Here is a 22,196-nt window from a genome sequence, read left to right on the forward strand (position 1 = left end):
TGTGATAATAGACATGAACTAATCATTTGAGGCTTTGAGCATGATGAGAGTTTGAAGTGTTGAACGGAGCCATTAAAACTCTGTGGGTTAGATGGTATTCAAGTTTTAGTATCGAATGAGAAGGACGAAAGCACCATTCATGTGATTACAATAATGCCAGCCCAAACGATGAGGAGTGAAGGTTGTGAAGTCTTTTTTATATCGTAAACTTAAGGGTGCCAAGTCCAAAATTGAAAAACTTGTGCTGTGGAAGAATTTTCGTAAGTATTTTTTTTTTGAGAAATTATCAGGCTTACCTTCAGATAGAGAATTAGAGTTTAGGGTTAAGATTATGACTGATACGACTTTGATGTTTATCTTTTCTTATTGAATGATACCAACAAAGTCGAGAGAATTGAAGTTATTTTCATATTCAATGGCTCAAGCTCCTTTATAAGCCATTCAAATAGTGAAATGAAGCGTTGAAATTGGAAAAAAATAATAATTTGAAACTGATGTTATTTGACATCGAGTCTAGGGAGATTAGAAAGAGAAAGTTGAGGGATTTTACGTTAAATTTGTAGAATTTGGGGTATGTCTAGCGAAATGAACATTTGATTAATGTTCAAGATGTAAAAAAATGAACTAGAAATTTTGGGGTCTAATATTTCAGTAGCGGCGGCTAACTATCATTGTTATTTGTCGTTGAGAATTTTGATCGGAATTTGAAGCGGGGGTTTTTAAGCTTTTTAAGAGCGAAAATGAATGGAATAAAATTGATCTTTTTTAATTCACCAAAAAAAAACATAAATAAAAATTAGACGCTTTCAAACTTAAAAATTAAAAGTAAAGGACAACATAAAGGATCGCTTTTTTCATTCAAAACTATATTAATTTATTTAGAAGGCCAAACATTCATTGATGCCCTTTTCCAATTACAAAGGATAAATACCATGACTATAAATCCAAATGCAGCTAATTATTCTTAGATTTTACACGATCATCCTCCAAATGATCCTTATTTTTATTCAAAACATATTTGTTTAGAAGGCCAAACATGATTGCGGTATTCCCAAGAGCCAACAATGGGAAAGTATTCCTGTATGATGTATAGTGTAACATGTTATTCTCGAAGAAAGTTCCACCCAATCCCTGCAATTTTCATTTCATCCAAAATTTACACACACATATATTCAGAAAGCATATGTAATCTAGATATGTGTGGTTTACTACTGGGGAAAACCACCGTTTGGGAGCTGAGAATTTATTAACAATTTTGCAGCTCGATGAAGAGGTGTAAGATCCCGCTCAGCCTATTCAGAAGCATATTTCTATCTGTATGGTGATTATGAAAATCTACATAGTAATATATATGTATCGTTTCTTTTTTTATTTAGAATTGTAAAATCATTGAACTCATTAAACGATTTTAGTGGTTAAAAAGAGTGTTGATCTTCCTAAAAATTTTAGGTTCAAATAATTACATTTGCAGAGTATGTGCGTTGTCAATAACTTTTTTGTACTACCCAGACTATCAAAAAATATAAAATTATTGTTTATTGCATGTAAAGCATACCTGGCCACCAATAATTAAACCCATCAAAGTCTGTGCTGTATTTACCAGGTTCGATTCTTTTCCTTATATGGGTATATATACCTTTTTATGAACAAGTACAAGTACAAATAGAATAAAAATTTGTGTATGTAATAAATAGGCATAATAATAAAATTACTCCCCAACATTTGTATAAATGGCGTTTTTACTCCTTATCTTTTCTTTTGAAGCATTTTAGCCCCAACGTTTCATTTTGGAGTAAATTGTTCTCTGGTTGGATGAAAATTGTTAGTTGACTAACTATCAATGTCTCATACAGACGTGACATGTCCATGTGTAATACCACTTTAGCAATGATTTTCATCCATCCAAAGACATTTTGCTTTAAAATAAAACGTTGGGGCTAAAATATTTCAAAAAAATGATAAGGGACAAAGTGATTATTTATGCAAACGTTGGGAGTAATTTTGTTATTATACCGAATGAATAATAAGGTATGTTTTTTTTTGAAAGATGGGTACTTTGTATTCATAAGGATACAAGGTACATCACCCCACAGAGCTCATTCAAAAACCTCCCTAAACCTACTGGAGGAAAAAGAGTGAACCATGAGGTGGAAAGAACAGAAAGCCAGAAACTAACTCCTGAGATACAACACTTCTTGAGATACAGGAGAATACAAGGAAACATCTAACCTGCTGTTATAAAAATAACTACACACAGTAACAGAAACCAGCCGAGAAAAACACATAAGAAAGAGTAGCAAAACAACTAGCCACATAACCACATTCGGAAAGACATCAAAGCGGAACTCAACAAATTCGACTTAATAAGCCTGCGTACTTCAAACTAAATCATGGAAATTAATGGAGCTACAGTGGCCACAAAAGATCGACCAAAACTCCAATCTGCAATCCAACAGCTCCAGAACGACCAACCAGAAACGCTAAAGCATCCAAACAACAGCAGAAACCGTGATCACCAAACCTGCTAAAACACTAACATATCACCATGACTTCATCAATCTTCCTCCCAGCACACAAATCTCATCCCCCTATTAATTAAAAAAACGAAAATCCTATAAATTTGGCAAGGAAACTAAAGGCAGTTTCTCCCTCGATTCTACACAAGCAGCAGCCCACCTTTTCTTCAAAACAGATTGAATCTCTTCCACGCTCGATCTCTTCTTTTTTTCTCAGCTTTCGATAGTATTTTGTCCTGAATATCCAAAAGGGAGCCAAATTTCTGCTTCTTTATTTTCTTTTTTTTTCTAGAGGACAACTCTTTTTCACTTGAGTAAACAGAGTTAACCCTAACAGGAGACTTAGACAAAAACACCTCGTCGTCATAATTGAGTGAAAATGAATATGCAGTCGGATTCTCCAATAATCTTTTACTAATGGAAAGAGATTGGGTATGCCTAGGATCATCATTTCTAATAAAATCCAAGCACCTAATACTATCGTCAACGGGATTAGAAAGATAACTCTCTCCCCAACTGCCATCTTCTCTTTGTGTTTTAAGCAAAAACCAACTCTTTTACGAATGGCGAAGCAGTTTTTGTAGTTCTTCCAAGGATCCTAAAGGCCTAGCAGTGCAAATCATGTGCCGTAAAAAAAGTAAAGTCCCCAACTTCCATATCTATGATGCATATGTGGGAATTATATATGCTTGTCATTATGGTGAAAACCCACCAAATTAATGTTTTGAGTGAAAAATTCATATAGGGAATGCTCTCATTAGAGGTATCGGATTCGAACATGATGCATGCATTGTCAATGATGAAAAGATATTACAAACGAATACAACCTTCTTCTAATCACTACAAACTGTTAAAAAAATCATAAAAGCTCTTTAATTCATTACCAAGAACCATCAAGGTATTGTGTGTCTTCAAGGAACTTTTCAGCTTTTTTATGCAATTGTCAATATCTTTTGTTCTATGTTCTGGGTATAATTTTGTGGCAAGAGCTAGTGCCTGCATGACAGATGATGTGCATTCTACGTACCTGAATTTTACACAAAAATAAAAATCCTTCTTATCAATATAAAATTTAGGTTTTTCATTATACGATAAATTACGTGTTTAGTACCTAAACTATCAATTTTGGTCCATTTTAATACTTAAACTTTTAATTTTTTTTCAAATCATATCTGAAATGTATTTTTTGTTTCATTTTAACAACATAAGGACACAACATTTTTATGGGTAAATTATCATTCATCCCTCAAGTATCTTCTTACTCCTATTTTGGTACTAAAGTTTAAAAATTTTAAATTTAATTATTGAACTTTCAAATTGCTCCTATTTTAAGCACTCTAATTTATTTTATTAATAATTTTTTAACATGACATTTTTCATTATTATTTTATTAATATATAATTTAAAAGTTAGAGTGATTAAATTAGGTGTACTATGAAAGTTATATAATTAAATTAAAAAATAAATTTTAGAATCCAAAATATGAGTGAGAACATAATTGAGTGATGAATGATGTAATTTACCCATAAAAAATGTCATGTGCAAACCACCCGTTAAGGTTTTAATGGCGAGGTACTAAAACGAAACAAAAATCAAACGTTAGGTACGATTTTGAATTTTTTTGAAAGTTTAGATACTAAAACAAACCAAAATTAATAATTTAGATATTAAACATGTAATTTACCCTCCACTATATATATGGAATAATTAATGAGATTAATTAAAGAGAAAAAAATAAGAAACTTACTCATGTTCAGCGATTAGATCCTCTAGAAACTCGATTGAATTCAACCACTAAAAAAGTTAGTTTAAGGTGAAAATGTTTTTAGCAGGTTAGATATATTGAGATTAGTACTCATTTTAAAATGGATATTATGGTTATTAACTCCCACCAAAAACTATCTCCTGTTGGCTCCCAACCTGGATAACCACCATTTTTACTTTGCAATAGGATCAGACAGGATTCCAACTCAAGGCAGGTAAAATATAATTAATCATAGAAAATGAAGAGACAAAACATAATTAATCATAGAAAATAAGGGCTGAATTTCTCAAATAATGCAGTGGAAACAATTATTTACTCGAATAATGCAATCGACAGATTATTTCGTGAAATAGGATGAATGCTACAGTAAACACCGAAGACGCATTGGAGTCCAAGCGACTTACCCAAACCCCTTGAAGACACATTGGAGTCCAAGCGTCTAACGTTACCCGACTAGCAAAGTCGGTGCAAGCCCTTCGAAGACACGTTGTATTTACCGATATAGGTAATCCCCCGACCCATACCCTCGCATGCATGGGCCATGCACAATTCATGAAAGGCACATTTACCGACGTAGGTAATCTCCCTAACCCATACCATCCCTTCTTCCTTATGGCCCTGCATGCATGCATGACAGCAATAATGGCATGTAATATTACCACGTGAATAAGTAGGCATTGTAGCAATAATGCTGCAACTATTGCAGCAATAATAGAGTAATAATGGTGGGAGTAGGGACAGACGGTTGGGGTTGTGGTTGGAGGCATTGGGGTTGGTTTTTTAAATATAAATATGAGGTGTAGGGAGGGAGAGAGGATTACAACGGAAGTGAAAAAGAAGAGGAGAAGAAGAAGAGAAAGAGGAAGAAATAAGAGAAAAGAAAGAAAGAAGAAGAGAATATGTTCGTGCTACATTATTCGACAAATTTAACCCGGTTAGTTAGTTAATTTTGTTTATAAAATCTATATTATTTATAAAATAATATGAATAATATAGACGATAAATTTAAATTTTTTATGTTTGTTAATTTCGTTTCAATTAGTTGTATGTGTTTCATATGTTTGTTGAATAATTAGATGTAGTTAGTTAGTAGTATGTGTTATTAAATTATTAATGTTATTAAATTTCGTTGTACAAATTCATCTCGTTGAAATAGCAGAACAAAATCAACTACTTCATCTTGACGCTCAACATATTTCTAGCCATTTGGGAGCGACGTTGTTATTATTATTTAATAAAATATTATAATTGTTGATTAAATATTATTAATTTTTATTTTATGATTAATTGATATAAATTTCATGAATATTATAATTGTAGGAAGACGAGCAGCGAGTCCTCCGTCATCGGATTAGTATTCTTGCTAAGCCACACTCTTTGATTGAAGATAACCTGGAATAGGATGGATTTTATCATGTTACATTTGTATGGGAGTATAAGTTGGTCCCGAGTTTGATAAGTGCATTGATTGAACGTTGGAGGCCAGAAACACATACATTTCATTTGTCGTGCAGAGAATGCACGATAACCCTAGAAGATGTGGCCTTACAACTCGGGGTTTGAACAAATGGGATGTCGGTGGTGATGAAAGATGATTATAAAAACGTGGAAACACTTTGCAATGAGTTTCTTGGGAAGACAACAGTAAGCCCAAATGTAAAAGGGTGGCGTTTGAGGCTTTCGTGGTTGGAGGATCAATTTCAACTCAAAAAAATAGCACCGAAGAAGAAATTGTATATGCAACTCGATCATATATCTTAAAATTGGATGATACTAATACCGTGGAAATAAGTGGATGTCTGATGTTGTTACAATCTTGGGCTTGTGTAGACACTAATTTTCGTCGACATATTTTTTTTCTTTATATGTACATACATATTTATATATATATATATATATATATACATATTTAAAACTACGTATATATATAGTTTTTAATAGTTTTTAAAACTATATAATGTATAGTTTTTAAAAAACATTTAAAAAAATATATATATATATTTTTAAAATCATTTTGAAAACTTATATATATAATTTTTGAAAACATTTTTGAAAACATTTTGAAAACATTTATATATTATATAGTTTTTAAAACGTTTTTGAAAAATTATATAATATTTTTGAAAACATGTTGAAAACATTCGTATATTATATAGTTTAAAAAAACATTTTGAAAATTTATATATTATGTGTTTTTGAAAATATTTACGTATATATATTATTTATTATTATTATTATTATTATTCATTTTTTAACTTATTTTGGTTTTGTTTCAGGACCAAAACGAGGTCCAAACAAGTCAGAACGGGCCTGAACCAGCCCAACAAAGGTTTATGGTCTGAAAACCCTAGGCACGTATGTCAACAGGCGCCGCACAAGGGATTCGAGGAGTCAAGCACGTCACCCAAATTGTCAGATTTTCCGGTCGAGATTCCCGGGATTGACCCATCCCGGGGTGTCCGACCTCCACGGCCACGAGAGCCCCGTATTTCAGAACAGACCAACGACCGGTGGGGGGTTATAAAAACCCACAACCAGCACAGTACAAAAAAAAACCCACCAGAGAACCATCACGAACCGAGCAAACAGTGCCACACCGAGGGACCATCACAGTAAACCAACAGAACCCAAAACACCAACAACAGTACCATCAACGGTACCCACGACGAGAATAAACGGCCAACAAAGATCGAGAACCTACAAAAACAATACCAAAACACTGCCAACAAATCGAGCCACAATAAACATCAACAACACCACAACATCATACCAGCACAGTAACCAAACAAGACTCCTTTGAGTCAACAACACATCAAAAACCCGAAAACAACCCAAAATAACCAAACATCGAAAGAAGAAACAGGCAAGCAACAAAGCCGTTCGAGACCCCAGTGAACACAAGAGCAGTAAATTACTCAGTACACGTCGGAAACGAGAGGAACTCGTCGGGAAACGAAGCGTCACCAACAAAAAAAGGGTAAAGATCGAAACTTTAGAGCAGATCTACGACGTTTGGAGTTTTTTCAATGAATTTGGGGTTTAGTTTTGGGTTTACGGGGTCGAGAGGAGTGTTTCGGGCTAAGCGGTCTTTTTCCGGCCACTGCCGGCGGCGGCCGGCGCAGTGGCCGGTGCGACAAAGGTCACCGAAGTGGTGGCCGGAAATCGTCTGGGAGAGGAGGCCTTGAGAGAACCAAGAGAGATGATATCTCTGAGAAAGTGTGGAAATTAAATAAAAATGGAGGTGTTTGGCTATTTATATACCAGGGGTCGTTTTGCAAATATAGGATTCTTTAATCCTCTCCGCTGTCCCCCAAATTTTGAGTCGCAATTCAATGTGGTCACTACCCGTAAATTTACCTCCAAATTCCCAATTTAATCAATTTAGTCCCTGTATTTTTTTTTATATTATGTGAATTGGTCCCCTAACTTTTTATTTGTTCTTTTGCAGTTCATTTTCTAATTCATTAAGCTCAATTTGTTCCAATTTGATCCTAAGTTTTTATATTTTTTTTACCTATTTTTATTTATTTTTTATTATTAGCATTTTGTTTGAGTATTTTTTTTATCTAACATATTTTTTTCCAGTCGTACTTCCAACCAATCAAAAGGTAAGTAATTCGAATCGGATTTTTAAATTTTAATTTAAATTCTTAATTTTCGTAATAAAGGACATCCGACAAATTAATTGGTACCGAAAGGGCGGTTCAAGGGTGTTAATCCTTCCTTGACCGTAACCGACTCCCGAACTTGACATGTTTCTGGTACAACGCAGATCAGGTAAGATGGTGTCCGACCCACCTAAATTCGTTTTAAAATGGTCGGTGGTGACTCCAACCCATTTATTTCAAGTCGAAGCCCAATCCGAGGCCCAACCGAAAGACGGTAACGACAGCTTGGCGACTCTGCTGGGGACAGGTAAGTGAGTCAGGCCGAAATTAATTTATGGTTATCTTTTTGAGCGAAAATTGCAAATTTAAATTTATTTATTCGATTCTAATTATTTACCTTTGATCAATTTTCAAATAAATAGTTGTACTGACAGTTTTCTAATGATTTCAACTTTCCCAACTTTTTTTCATCTAAAGGCTCTATACCCGAGCTCCGAACCCATTTTAAGTGGGGGTGAAAGCGACGCCTTCGTGTGAATTTATTCATCGTATGGGCATAGCAAGTAACCTTCGGGATTCATATACCTTATGCCTTTGTGTGAATTTATTCTCCGTATGGGCATAAGGGAATGTGTCCTCTCGAGTTTAACTTAGTCCACACAAGCCTGTGATGTGTTTAGGACTAAGGGTCTGACAAGCCCAAGGGGGGACCAGCAAGGAGAACTCGGGTACCATTTTTTAGCACCTAAACCGGGAGACCATGGAGAATTAGAGCCCACCCCAAAACCTTATTCCAAACCCTAGACTGCTTTGTTTCCTGCTTTATTTTCTGTTCAAAGCATGCGAACTAGACAAATATGTGGTTAGGATTTGTTTGAAATTAGCATGCGGGATAGAGATCATGTCCGGGTAGGAATAATAAGCATGTGGGGTAGATATCATGTGGGGTAGGACGTTTCATTTTCATCATCTTTTTTTACTATTATCCTTATCTCACTAACTTTTTTCTTTCATTGTTGCTCTTTGGCATTTTTTTATCATTTGAATCATTCGAAAGAGGTGTTGATCCACCAAAAGCGTGTTTGTTAAACATGAATAATCTGCATTAATGGACAAAGGGGTTGTAATACAAGAGATGAAAATGCAGAGGACAAGGCAACTATGTGTCACCTTCAAACCAGAAGACGTGGTGCCCACAACTGAAGAGTATATCACTCTGCTTCATTATAAAGGACTCAGAATGAAGCGGGTCTACATCAAGCACGATGAAAGTCTATCTTTGAAGAACTGACTGGCAGAGGTTGTTGGGGCAAGATGAAGGTTACTAATCTTGGGAGTCCCTTCAAAGACAACAATGGCAAAACGATAGCTGGAATTGGAGACCATTGCTGACGAATTCAAACAAATGACTTCACGTAGTTCCTATCAATTGGGGGCTCCAATGACGTATTCGTTGGGAACAATTCAACAAAAGATAAATTCCAGAGATGCAGTCATTCGAGACTTCTTAGGCCAGTACAAAAAAGCAACTCGACATTTGTACGGTTCACCCAGAGAAGCCAGAGCGGGTCGACAGGTTATTCAATCGGTGACAGACGAAGGTAGAAGACTAGTCGACATATCAAAAGCTGTCAATATTTTTTTGTCTGTTAAAAGATAAAACACTTTTGTCCCTAATAAGGATTATTTATAATAACATACACATTTTTCGGATCAATGCCTCGAACATTTCATGCATCATGCATTCTTGCATATTTCACATAGTTTTCCTTTTTTTTTCACTGCAGTCACATGAACTAATAAGATATTTTCATAAAGGAAGGGTACAAACACTGGACATACCTCCACAAGCTTCGGACATGTGTCATCCTCATTCAAACCGAAAAGAAGATGGAAGCCAGAATTACTCAGATCGAAGAGAACATGTTGAAGCTCCAGAGAGAGTTAGAAGAAAAGATAAATAAGAATAGCCAGAGTACCCTAGATGCAATCACGAAAGGCCAAGAGTCCTTGATCGATCAGATCGTTGCCAAGTTAGTTGGCTTACGTCATACAAGTGTGCCTGGGGCATGCTCATCGGAAGGGGTAACCATGCCACTTACCCCGCAAGTGGTTGTCTCGCCCAGAATCTTACCAGGATTTCAAGATAATTCGGATAGTTATCGCATTCCGAAATTTGAAGAAGAGGTCAAAACAACAAGGGTAGAAATTACCATTAACCCAGGAGGTAGAACGGGTGGAAAGCCTCCCCTGAAGAAGAAAGAAAGAGAGATCATCAACATTTCAAAGTCGTTTCCAATCGCACCCTTTTGTAGGCAAAAACAAATGAAGGAAAAAGAGCATTTTGATCCCATTCCCATGACATACAAGGAGCTCTACCAATAACTGTTTGACGTACATGTGGTGTCACCCTATCCCGAGACACCTCTAAAGCCCCCATACCCCAGGTGGTATGACAAAAATACGCACTGTGAATATCATGGTAGTGTTTCGGGGCATGCTATCGAAAATTGCCTCCCCTTTAAGAGGGTTATCCAAAGGATGCGCAACAGGGGTTGGATTCATTTTAATAATTCAGAATCACTCCACGTTGCACAGAACCCCCAACCAAAACATGAAGAGAATAAGGAAAGTGCAGTCACCGAGGAAAAAGGTAAAAAGGCCAAAACCAGAGTTTCCGAAGTGAAGTTACCTCTTGCTTTGGTATGGAGGCAAATGATAAATGAGGGGTTTCTTGCACCACATCTTAGCACATCAGATTCCAAAAGTGACATCTATTGTTGTTATCACAATGAAGATGGACATGATGTACAAGAATGTGCCGAATTTAGAGCCTTAATCCAACTAATGATGGACAGGAAAGAGCTGGAATTTTACGATGAAAGCAATGACACTCCTAAAGCAGAAAGAGTCATGACAAGTGGGGCATCCTGATAAGGCCTTATTCGATTTTGAGACATCTTGTTTGAATTTGTTTTTGATTTTTTTTCATGTTTGGGACTTGTTTTTGAACTTTCTTTGGATATTTGAATAAATTTATGATACTTTAAAGATTGTAAGCAATGAATCACATTTGCAAACTCACAATTCTTTGAATATCATCCGAATTAAGAAACTCTGTAAATGGTTCAAAGTTACAGATCTTTGACGAAGTAACATGATTTAAAAACGAGGACTTTGACCTTACCCAGAATATACACTCAAACACCATACCCTGCTCTTGCAATTAACCAATATAACAATTTCCTTTCATAAGGTGCGGACAACATGGGACATCGTTTGCAAATGACATTACTATGCTTTTTATTTAAGACGTTCAGTGATGATAATGATCTTCACAGATGGAATAGTCGAGTAGGTGAATCTAGTTTAGGCCAGTTGCTTGGTAATTGAACTCTAAAAGATGAGATTCCTTGACTTTCAAAAACACCTAGACTATAACCGGTTCTTCTTAACAAACTTAAGAAATTTGATCCGTGTACCCAGATTACACTATTATATATACAATAAAGCTTGAGTTGTCCCTCTAAAGCAATTGGTTAAACGCCCCGGCTTTATGGATAATATTCAGCTAGCCTGATAAAGGTGATTATACTATACAATAAAGCTTGAGCTATCCCTCTAAGGCAATTGGATAAATGCCCCGGCTTTATGGATAAGATTTCAGCTAACCTGATAAAGGTGTTTACATATTGGGCTGTCCCTCTAGAGCAATTGGTTAAACGCCCACGCTTTATGGATTTAGCTAGCTAGATAATGGCAATATTAAATAAGGAATTTCGGTAAAAATGGACTAAGGGAGTTAAAGAACACTTGTTATAGTCAACTTCACACGAGCACTCAAGGATTTTATTTTTAGACCGATATTTCTACACTACCTTTGTTAGAGGAGCCTACAAAACTTGAACAAATGAAAGATTTCGGAGAACCGAAATAGAAGGTCTAGTAATCGATAATGCTAGTTGCCTCATTTTGTCCGCAACCAATTAAAAAGCCAAGCCAAGGAAAAGAGTCTGTTACAATGACAAAAAAAAAATGACATTTTTTTCTTTTTGCCAGAACCTTAGAAAATAGGAGGCCAACCTAAAGCCAACTCATCCCTTTGAACATTTGTCAAAGAGCTGTAACTCTGAAATCATAAAAAGAGCTATTGCTTCCTTTGATATACTTTGAACTCATGTTTACAATTTGATTCAATTACGAACAATATTTTACAGAATTTTCATCATTTCCCCTCCTAAAACAAGAAAAAAGGAGAAAAACATTTTCAAACAGGACAGTCTCAGATATGAAAGGTCTGTAAAGCCAAAGCCCAGAAAAGAGAATTGGGCACGATCGATTCCAAGGACCAGATTGGCAGACAAAGCACGAGACTCCATCCAAGAAATAACACATAATTTATTCATGTTGCATGCATCTTAGACATACTTAGGTGCATCACATCCATCATTTTAGCATGCATAATTTTGTAGCTTTCAGAGTCAAGCTTCGACTTCAGGATAAAGGCTACTCGACTTGCAAGCACCTTTAAAGAACGATGGTGTAACTCAGCAGCAAGAAGCTACACCTCAACCGACTTTACATATCTACAGATCTCAGAACCAATTTCAGATGGGTTCGAGAACCAATTCAGATCAAATTCAGTTTAGCTCAACTCAACAATGAGCAACGTGTTTCCAGTTTATGTCTTCAAGCCAGAATTCAATTCCACAACGAAAGATATTTGGCTGTCAGAATTCATCAACGGGCTTTCCCATAAAATGGGAGTCATCCAATGATTGTCTTACTTGGTTCTCGCTCAGAGGAACCACCTGAAGAATCATGACCGGCTTCGACCCGTTAAGGGAAGCCATTTTTTTAAACAAACTATTTGCAGCATAGCTTAAGTCGAGAAGGGCTATCTGCCAAAGACCCCCGAGTTCGATTACACTCAGCTTCGAGGGCACATCTTTTGCAGCATAACTTAAGTCGAGAAGGGTTATCTGCCAACCAAAGACCTTTGAGTTCGACTACGCTCAGCTCCAAGGCACATCATTTGCAGCATAGCTTAAGTCAAGAAGGGCTATCTGCCAAAGACCCCCGAGTTCGATTACACTCAGCTTCGAGGGCACATCATTTACAGCATAACTCAAGGCTAGAAGGGTTATCTGTGACCAAAAGACCTTTGAGTTAGACTACGCTCAGCTCAACGGCACATCATTTGCAGCATAGCTTAAGTCGAGAAGGGCTATTTGCCAAAGACCCCCGAGTTTGATTACACTCAGCTTCGAGGGCACATCATTTGCAGCATAACTTAAGTCGAGAAGGGTTATCTGCCAACCAAAGACCTTCGAGTTCGACTACGCTCAGCTCCAAGGCACATCATTTGCAGCACAACTTAAGTCTAGAAGGGTTGTTTGCCAACAAAAGACCTTTGAGTTTGACTACACTCAGCTCAACGACACATCATTTGCAGTATAGCTTAAGTCCAGAAGGGCTATCTGCTAAAGACCTTCGAGTTTAATTATATTCAACTTAGAGGCAAATCAAGTTTAAAGAATAGCTCAAGGCAAGAAGGGCTATCTGTCAATAAAATTATCGAGTTCGATTCCATTCAGCTCGATGACACATCATTCACTACTGTCCGATTGCATTCGAAGCTTTCAAGTCGACAATAAGACTCGGGTTAGCCGTGCCTTAGTGGCAAGAAACCGCTTTCCGACAGTATAGCTTAAGTTGATAAAAGCTATCTGTCAACGAATACCTTTCGAGTTCGATTTCATTCAGCTCAAAATCAACCACTGGGTAGAGTCCAGGTACTATTTTCCATTCGAGTTTTAACCAAGGTCTTTAAACCGGGAAGAATACCAAAGTTGGCTATAATTTGGCAACGAGAAGCCACGTTCCGATTCAAATTCCGAACTACGGCTTCAATTCCATATCATTTCAAGGTGGACTCGACTTCGCAACAGAGGAGCCATCTGCAACTCAATTTGACAGGGAGTTATTTTTCAACTCTACCGAACGAAAATTTATGTCTTTTTATCTTTGTCCTATTTTTCGTTCCACGAAAAAGGACAAAGAGGGGTAGCTGTAGACACTAATTTTCGTTGACATATTTTTTTTCTTTATATGTACATACATATTTATATATATATATATATATATACATATTTTAAAACTACGTATATAATATATAGTTTTTAATAGTTTTTAAAACTATATAATGTATAGTTTTTAAAAAACATTTTAAAAAATATATATAATATATAATTTTTAAAATCATTTTGAAAACTTATATATAATTTTTGAAAACATTTTTGAAAACATTTTGAAAACATTTATATTATATAGTTTTTAAAACATTTTTGAAAAATTATATAATATTTTTGAAAACATGTTGAAAACATTCGTATATTATATAGTTTAAAAAAACATTTTGAAAATTTATATATTATGTTTTTTGAAAATATTTATGTATATATATTATTATTATTTATTATTATTATTATTATTATTCATTTTTTAACTTATTTTGGTTTTGTTTTAGGTCCAAAACGAGGTCCAAACAAGTCAGAACGGGCCTGAACCAGCCCAACAAAGGTTTATGGTCTGAAAACCCTAGGCACGTATGTCAACAGACGTCGCACAAGGGATTCGAGGAGTCAAGCACGTCACCCAAACGGTCAGATTTTCCGGCCGAGATTCCCGGGACTGACCCATCCCGGGGTGTCCGGCCTCCACGGCCACGAGAGCCCCGTATTTCGGAACAGACCAACGACCGGTGGGGGGTTATAAAAACCCACGACCAACACAGTACAAAAAAAAACCCACCAGAGAATCATCACGAACCAAGCAAACAGTGCTACACCGAGGGACCATTACAGTAAACCGACATAACCCAAAACACCAACAACAGTACCATCAACGGTACCCACGGCGAGAATAAACGGCCAACAAAGATCGAGAACCTACAAAAACAATACCAAACCACTGCCAACAAATCGAGCCACAATAAACATCAACAACACCACAACATCATACCAGCACAGTAACCAAACAAGACTCCATTGAGTCAACAGCACAACAAAAACCCGAAAATAACCCAAAATAACCAAACATCGAAACAAGAAACAGGCAAGCAATAAAGCCGTTCGAGACCCCAGTGAACACAAGAGCAATAAATTACTCAGTACACGTCGGAAACGGGAGGAACTCGCCAGGAAACGAAGCGTCACCAACAAAAAAAGGGTAAAGATCGAAACTTTAGAGCAGATCTACGGCGTTTGGAGTTTTTTCAATGAATTTGGGGTTTAGTTTTGGGTTTACAGGGTCGAGAGGAGTGTTTCGGGCTAAGCGGTCTTTTTCCGGCCACCGCCGGCGGCAGCCGGCGTAGTGGCCAGTGCGACAAAGGTCACCGAAGTTGTGGCAGGAAATCGTCTGGGAGAGGAGGCCTTGAGAGAACCGGGAGAAATGATATCTCTGAGAAAGTGTGGAAATGAAATAAAAATGGAGGTGTTTGGCTATTTATATACTAGGGTTTGTTTTGCAAATATAGGATTCTTAAATCCTCTCCGCTGTCCCCCAAATTTTGAGTCGCAATTCAATGTGGTCACTACCCGTAAATTTACCTCCGAATTCCCAATTTAATCAATTTAGTCCCTGTATTTTTTTTTATATTATGTGAATTGGTCCCCTAACTTTTTATTTGTTCTTTTGCAGTTCATTTTCTAATTCATTAAGCTCAATTTGTTCCAATTTGATCCTAAGTTTTTATATTTTTTACCTATTTTTATTTATTTTTTATTATTAGCATTTTGTTTGAGTATTTTTTTTATCTAACATATTTTTTTTCAGTCGTACTTCCAACCAATCAAAAGGTAAGTAATTCGAATCGGATTTTTAAATTTCAATTTAAATTCTTAATTTTCGTAATAAAAGACAACCGACAAATTAATTGGTACCGAAAGGGCGGTTCAAGGGTGCTAATCCTTCCTTGACCGTAACCGACTCTCGAACCCGACATGTTTCTGGTACAACGCAGATCAGGTAAGATGGTGTCCGACCCACCCAAATTCGTTTTAAAATGGTCGGTGGCGACTCCAACCCATTTATTTCAAGTCGAAGCCCTATGCGGGGCCCAACCGAAAGACGGTTATGACAGCTTGTGATAAGATCGAGTCATTCAATTTTCGAACAACTTCCTAGTGGGCCACCCATCCTTGAATTACTCTGATTTAAGCACGGTTAACTATAGAGTTTTGAAGCGAATGGTCGCCATTCCTTCTTAAAACCAATTGGTGATAAGTAGGTGGGTCATTTTTACCTCATATCTTTGTAGCCGGTGATCACTGGTTTCCCCTAAGCCAAGGTGGATTCTTGTGGGGCACCCCCCATAATTCACCACGATATTGTAGAGCCCCACATTTATAGCATGCTACGGGTGGGCCTAGAGGCTTCGCAAGGCACACGTGGGCCTCGACAAGTTGGGCTGTCAGGCACCTGATATCGCGCCTATACACGATAGAATCCCTAAGGGTGATCACTGGACACTATAACCCAACAATCACCCGAGCAACACCTGGGGGATTCGAACCTGCAACCTCCTATGATACCACTTGATAGGATCGAGTCATTCAATTTTCGAACAACTTCCCAGTGGGTCACCCATCCTTGAATTACTCTAGTTCAAGCACGCTTAATTACAGAGTTCTGAAGCGAATGATCACCATTCATTTTTAAAACCAATTGGTGATAAGTAGGTGGGCCATTTTAACCTTATATCTTTGTAGCGGGTGATCATTGCTTTCCCCTAAGCCAATATAGATTCTTGTGGGGCACCCTCCACAATTCACCACGACATTACAGAGCCCTGCATTTATAGCGTGCTGCGGGCGGGCCTAGGGGCTTCGCAAGACACACGTGGGCCTTGACAGGTTGGGCTGTCAAGCACCTGATATCGCTCTCATACTCGATAGAATCCCTAAGGGTGATTGTTGGACCCCATAACCCAACAGCTTGGCACAGACTTCCATTTTTAACACCGATTAGTCGAACAATGATTGACTTTCCTCTTGCAGGGAGTTAATATTTCTTTTATGTATTTTAATTAAAATTCTTAATTAAAATTTATTTATTCTGATTAAAAATAAGTAACGAATATTTGTAGTTTCCAATGAGTTCAATTCCATCAAGTTTGTCAGGAACACAACCCCTTGAATCTTGATTGAACATTTTCTACATACCCGAGTTGCACAATGACCCATAGGGTTTACCACTATCATTTCACTAAAAATTGGTTCTAAAGGAATTCCTCTAGTTCTAACCAACTTTGTACTAATATAAGAGTATGTGGAACAAGGGTCAACTAGAACAAATACAGGCTCATCAAAAAGATGGAATCTACATGTTATGATTTTCGGGTCATCCCGATCCTTGTTACTTTTAATGTTATAATTTGAGCCACTCCCCGAGTTTCTTGTCGTTGGCTAGACTCAGATTGACCACCGGATCTTCCTCTTCATCTGCTTCTACTAGGTGCTGCTACTGATCTCTCAGTTTGCACTGACCTATCTCCGGATCTCTATGGACAGTTTTGAGCATAGTGACCTGTTTCTCCTTAAAGAAAACAAGCTCCAGAGAGCACTCTATATACTCCCCGATGAAATCTTCCACATGTCTGATATGGATTACTTCTTTCTCCATAAGATCTACCTGAGCTAGCATCAACAAATTGTGATTGTTTAGTTTTCTGAGAAGCAACAGTAGAACTATCTCTGTCAGTATATCGAGAACTCGAGCCCTTGCCTCTCTTAGCATGATGGGAAGTTGAAGACATTCCAACTATTTTCTCTGTCTGCAAACTCTGCTCTGCTACTAAAGTCTCCTCTTGAGCTCTCTCTATAACCTTAGCTCGGTTTATGACTTCCTGCAAGCTAGGCAAGTTTAACGCCAACATCATCTCTTTTAACTTAGGCCTTAGACCCTCGATAAACCAATCATGTCGAGCTTTATCATTAGAAACTAACTCAGTAGCATAACGACTAAGTTTGTTGTATTCTATCTCATATTCATGCACTACTCCATCACCTTCTTTCTATCCTCTGCTTCATTTCTACAAATGTGATGCCCCTTTTGAACATCATATTTATAGGTCTTTCAGAATGGAAAACAACTCCGTCCTCATTTTCCATATTATGTCCATTATAGTGGACAATCGTGAAAAAGTTGTTGCTCATTTTCTCTACAACATCAAAATTTGTATTTATAATATAATAAAATATATATATATATATATAAACATAACAACAATCGTAACATTAACAAATATTTGTAAAAATAATTATAAAATACCTCAAATAAAATTTATTCAAACTTAGTTCACCTTCGTTCTTCCAAAAAAATTAACAAACTTGTAAACTAATTTCATATAAATTTGTCGAATAATGTAGCACGAACCGATATTCTCTTCTTCTTCTTTCTTTCTCTTTTCTCTTATTTCTTCCTCTTTTCTCTTCTTTCTTCTTCTCTTCTTTTTTTCACTCTCGGTGTAATCCTCTCTCCCTCCCTACACCTCATATTTATATTTAAAAACCAACCCCAATGCCTCCAACCACAACCCCCAACCGTCCGTCCCTACTCCTACCATTATTGCTCCAATAGTTACAACATTATTGCTACAATGCCTACATAGTCACGTGGTTATATTACACGCCATTATTGCTGCCATGCATGCATGCATGCAAGGGCCACAAGGAAGAAGGGATGGTATGGGTCAGGGACATTACCTACGTCGGTAAATGTACCTTTCATGAATCGTGCATGGCCCATGCATGTGAGGGGGAAGACGCATGCATTTTCATGCATCTTCGAGGGGATTGTATCGACTTTGCTGGTCGGGAAATGTTAGACACTTGGACTCCAATGCGTCTTCAAGGGGTTTGGGTAAGTCGCTTGGACTCCTATGCGTCTTCGATGTTTACTATAGCATTCACCCTATTTAACAAAATAATATGTCGACTGTATTATTCGAGCAAATAATTTTTTCCACTGCATTATTTGAGAAATTCAGCCGAAAATAAGAGGATAAAATCAAAATAAACTAAAATTCTGGTGCCATCATTGAAAGAAATAAACAACACTGCACAACAAGCAACACGTTGTTAAACAATGATTTTTATTTCATAATCAAAATGTCTATTTTTGATCTAACGAAAGAAAACTACATTGAAAGCCTCTACAGTACCATCCATGATTTTCCATCCATTATCTCGATCAGGAAATGCCCTAGATCCTTTAGAAATATGTTTAAACATTCTTTTAACGTCTCCCGGAGGATTTTCCCTAACCTTCAAAGTTCAACAGGTCACATATATAGAATCCCTGTATATAAAGTTTACGATTTTATGGTTTAAGGTTTTTTAAACCTGCGAGTTTTTGAGGAATTCGTGCACCTTCATTAAAGTAGGTCCAATTTCATCGGGTAAATTACTAGCGAGCATACCTTTGAGAAAGAAACCAACATCCCAAACTTTACTTCCAAAGCTCTGCATGGTGAAATATTGAAAATACAAATACTAGTTAGTTGAGACAATAATGAACAATAAAGTATTAATATTTTAACGAAAGTTTAACTTAATTTTAGTGTTATATAATCAACAAACCTGCATCTTCATTCCATTTTTTGCAACCCATAAAATGTCAACAATCCTAGCAAGATTTTTCTTAAAATAGATTCCATTTGGATCTTCTACCCAACAAGCAAACATACATAAACTCTGCACCAATGTATTATTCAATCGTCATATAATAATCAAGTCTTAACAAATTAAATAATTAGAAAGCATTACCCTCTATGTTAGGGTTTTTCTCTGGTTTGTTCACAACCGTCTCTCGAAAAAGTTTGTCTTGTCTCTGAGTTATCTCAGTCTCTAGCATTGCTAGCTTCCCAGTTTTTACTGGTTTTTGTATTCGTTTTCTGATGGGTGAGATAGTGTAGGAGTTGAAGGTTCTTAATATGGGTGAAGAGGAAGATGAAGCCTTAGTTCTTGAGCAGTCGCATGATGTAACGTCTATCTCGTTCGAAAACAATTCTGTGGGCAGATTCCTCACGGGTAGCACATTAAATTTTCAAGCGATGAGAACTACGTTGGCTAATGTTTGGCTTCCAATTAGAGGTATTTCTATTTCTGAATTGGGGGATGAGAGATTTTTATTTTGCCTCTATCATGTAATAGATGTGGATAGGATTGAGGCAGTTAGTCCTGATATTTTAGTTCACACATGTTAATCTTACATCGATTGAAAGGGGGGAAGATCCTATGGTGGTGGATCTTAATCGTGTCAATTTCTAGGTTCTGGCAAATGACCTTCTGACTTGATTAATCGCAAGGCAAATGGCGATGCAATTGGGGAATTTCCTAGGCACTTTTGTTGATTACAATGACTCGAAAAAAGCCTTGGGATACAGAGTCAGTTTACGAATTCGTGTGGGGTTGGATGTGCGTAAGTCCCTGAAAAGAAAAAAGAAGAGGATTGCTCTTTTGAACGACCAAACTATTTATGCAACTTTTCAATATGAAAAGTTGAAATTGTTCTGTTTCTTATGTGGAAAGTTGGGCCACGACGAAAGCTTTTTCCCTCAACGTGTTTTACAAGAGAAGGAGTCAGAGTTTCAATAGGATGTTTGATTACGAGTGCCTCAACGGAGGAGAGGGATTGACACTAGCCCTTGGTTGATATAATAGGAAGAAATTATTGAATCAGAGAGCAGAACGATAGCGGAGCGTCTTCATCCAAACTATCATTGGCCTCGAAGGTTAAGAGTCTGAAAGCTTGGACTAATATTGTTGCGATTTCTAAAGGGGGCTTAGATGTGGTAATGACGTAGGTCGAGGAAGAGAACTTGTTGGAGAAGGGAGAAAGTGTTAAACGGTATAGGAATGAGGGATCGAAAAACACATTTTTAGTATCGGTAGGCCTATTGCCCCAGACTACTCGACAACCATAAATCTTTTATGCTTGAACGTCCGAGGTTTAGGGATGCCTTGGGCAGTTCGACGTCTCCGACATCTCTTAAGAGATGTTAATCCCTCTGTAGTTTTCTTTTTGTAGTTTTCTTCATGGAAACAAAACTACAGGGTTCGAGAATGGAAGAAACTAGGAATTCATGTGTACGTGTACACGGTATTGAGGGGGATTCGAATGGAACTAGAGGAGGCTTGTGTCTTTCTTGGAAGTCTAATTGCAGTGTTGTTTTGTGTTTTTTATCTAGCTCGCACATTGATGTTTTGATTATTGATTCTGAAGGTTTCGTGTGTCGTTGCACTGGGTTCTATGGACCTCCGGAGGAACAAAATAAGAATGAATCATGGAATATGTTAAGAAGATTCAATAACAATCCATCTCACTCTTGGATGGTTATTGGTGTTGGAACCGTCGACATATCCTATGGCTCAACGGAAAAAAAATTTGACCGTTTCACCAGTGATCCAAGTACGAAATATCAAAATCGGGAGGAATAAATGCAAAATTTCACATTGGGTTCCTTGAATAGCAGCAAAGCAACAACAATCACGAGCGGTTATAATCACAAAGCCTCTACGAAATCATGTCTCGGCCTCTACTTGGTTCACCCGGTTGAGAGCAAAAATTTAACTTTTCCCAAAATTGTTTTGAGAAAACATGTAAAATCTAATGAGAATAGAGAAATGATTGCTAGGCCAATCTTTTCCTTTTATAATGTTGTTGCCCTAACACTTAGGGTTTTACAAATTAATTAAAAGAAAATAATTACATTAATTATATTCCTTTTAATATCTATTTAATCATATAAATATATATATGATCTTAATTATATAAATATTATTTTAAGTACAATAAAATTGTATACATGTAATTTATTATAATTTGCTCATCTCAACCCTTGGGTGTGACCCTATAAGTTCTTGTAACGTTAGTAGTAATATTAGAACCATTCTAACACTACAAACAATGAGTGACATCTAGCAATATATCATGTCATCTAAGTTACAAGAAATCATGATTCGACATAACATCTTCGTGACCAACTCTATTATGTATTATATCATTTTTTTCTTTTATATCTAAAATAGGCATACGTCTTGAAATAGTCATACTTGTATAGCCCATATATTCTTTCTTGATATCTAGAGTATATTATAATGAACGAATAATTTGTGATATCTCATATTAACTTATTTGAGCATGACAATGCATTTTTAGTCTCACTCAATCAGGTGGCTTGTGATATGTTTCCTACTATGTATGAAGGACAAATCTTATATTAATCATTCACACCCCACTGCA

At 36.7% G+C, this 22,196-nt stretch overlaps 1 pseudogene; it reads right to left on the reverse strand.

The window, feature by feature from the left end:
• Positions 1–2,406: 2,406 nt before the first annotated feature.
• The window catches only part of LOC120178761, a 39,464-nt pseudogene continuing 19,674 nt past the window's right edge, over positions 2,407–22,196 (reverse strand).

This window comes from Hibiscus syriacus, unplaced genomic scaffold (assembly GCF_006381635.1).
Source record: "Hibiscus syriacus cultivar Baekdansim isolate YM2019G1 unplaced genomic scaffold, ASM638163v2 tig00112380_pilon, whole genome shotgun sequence".
NCBI classification, from domain to species: domain Eukaryota; kingdom Viridiplantae; phylum Streptophyta; class Magnoliopsida; order Malvales; family Malvaceae; genus Hibiscus; species Hibiscus syriacus.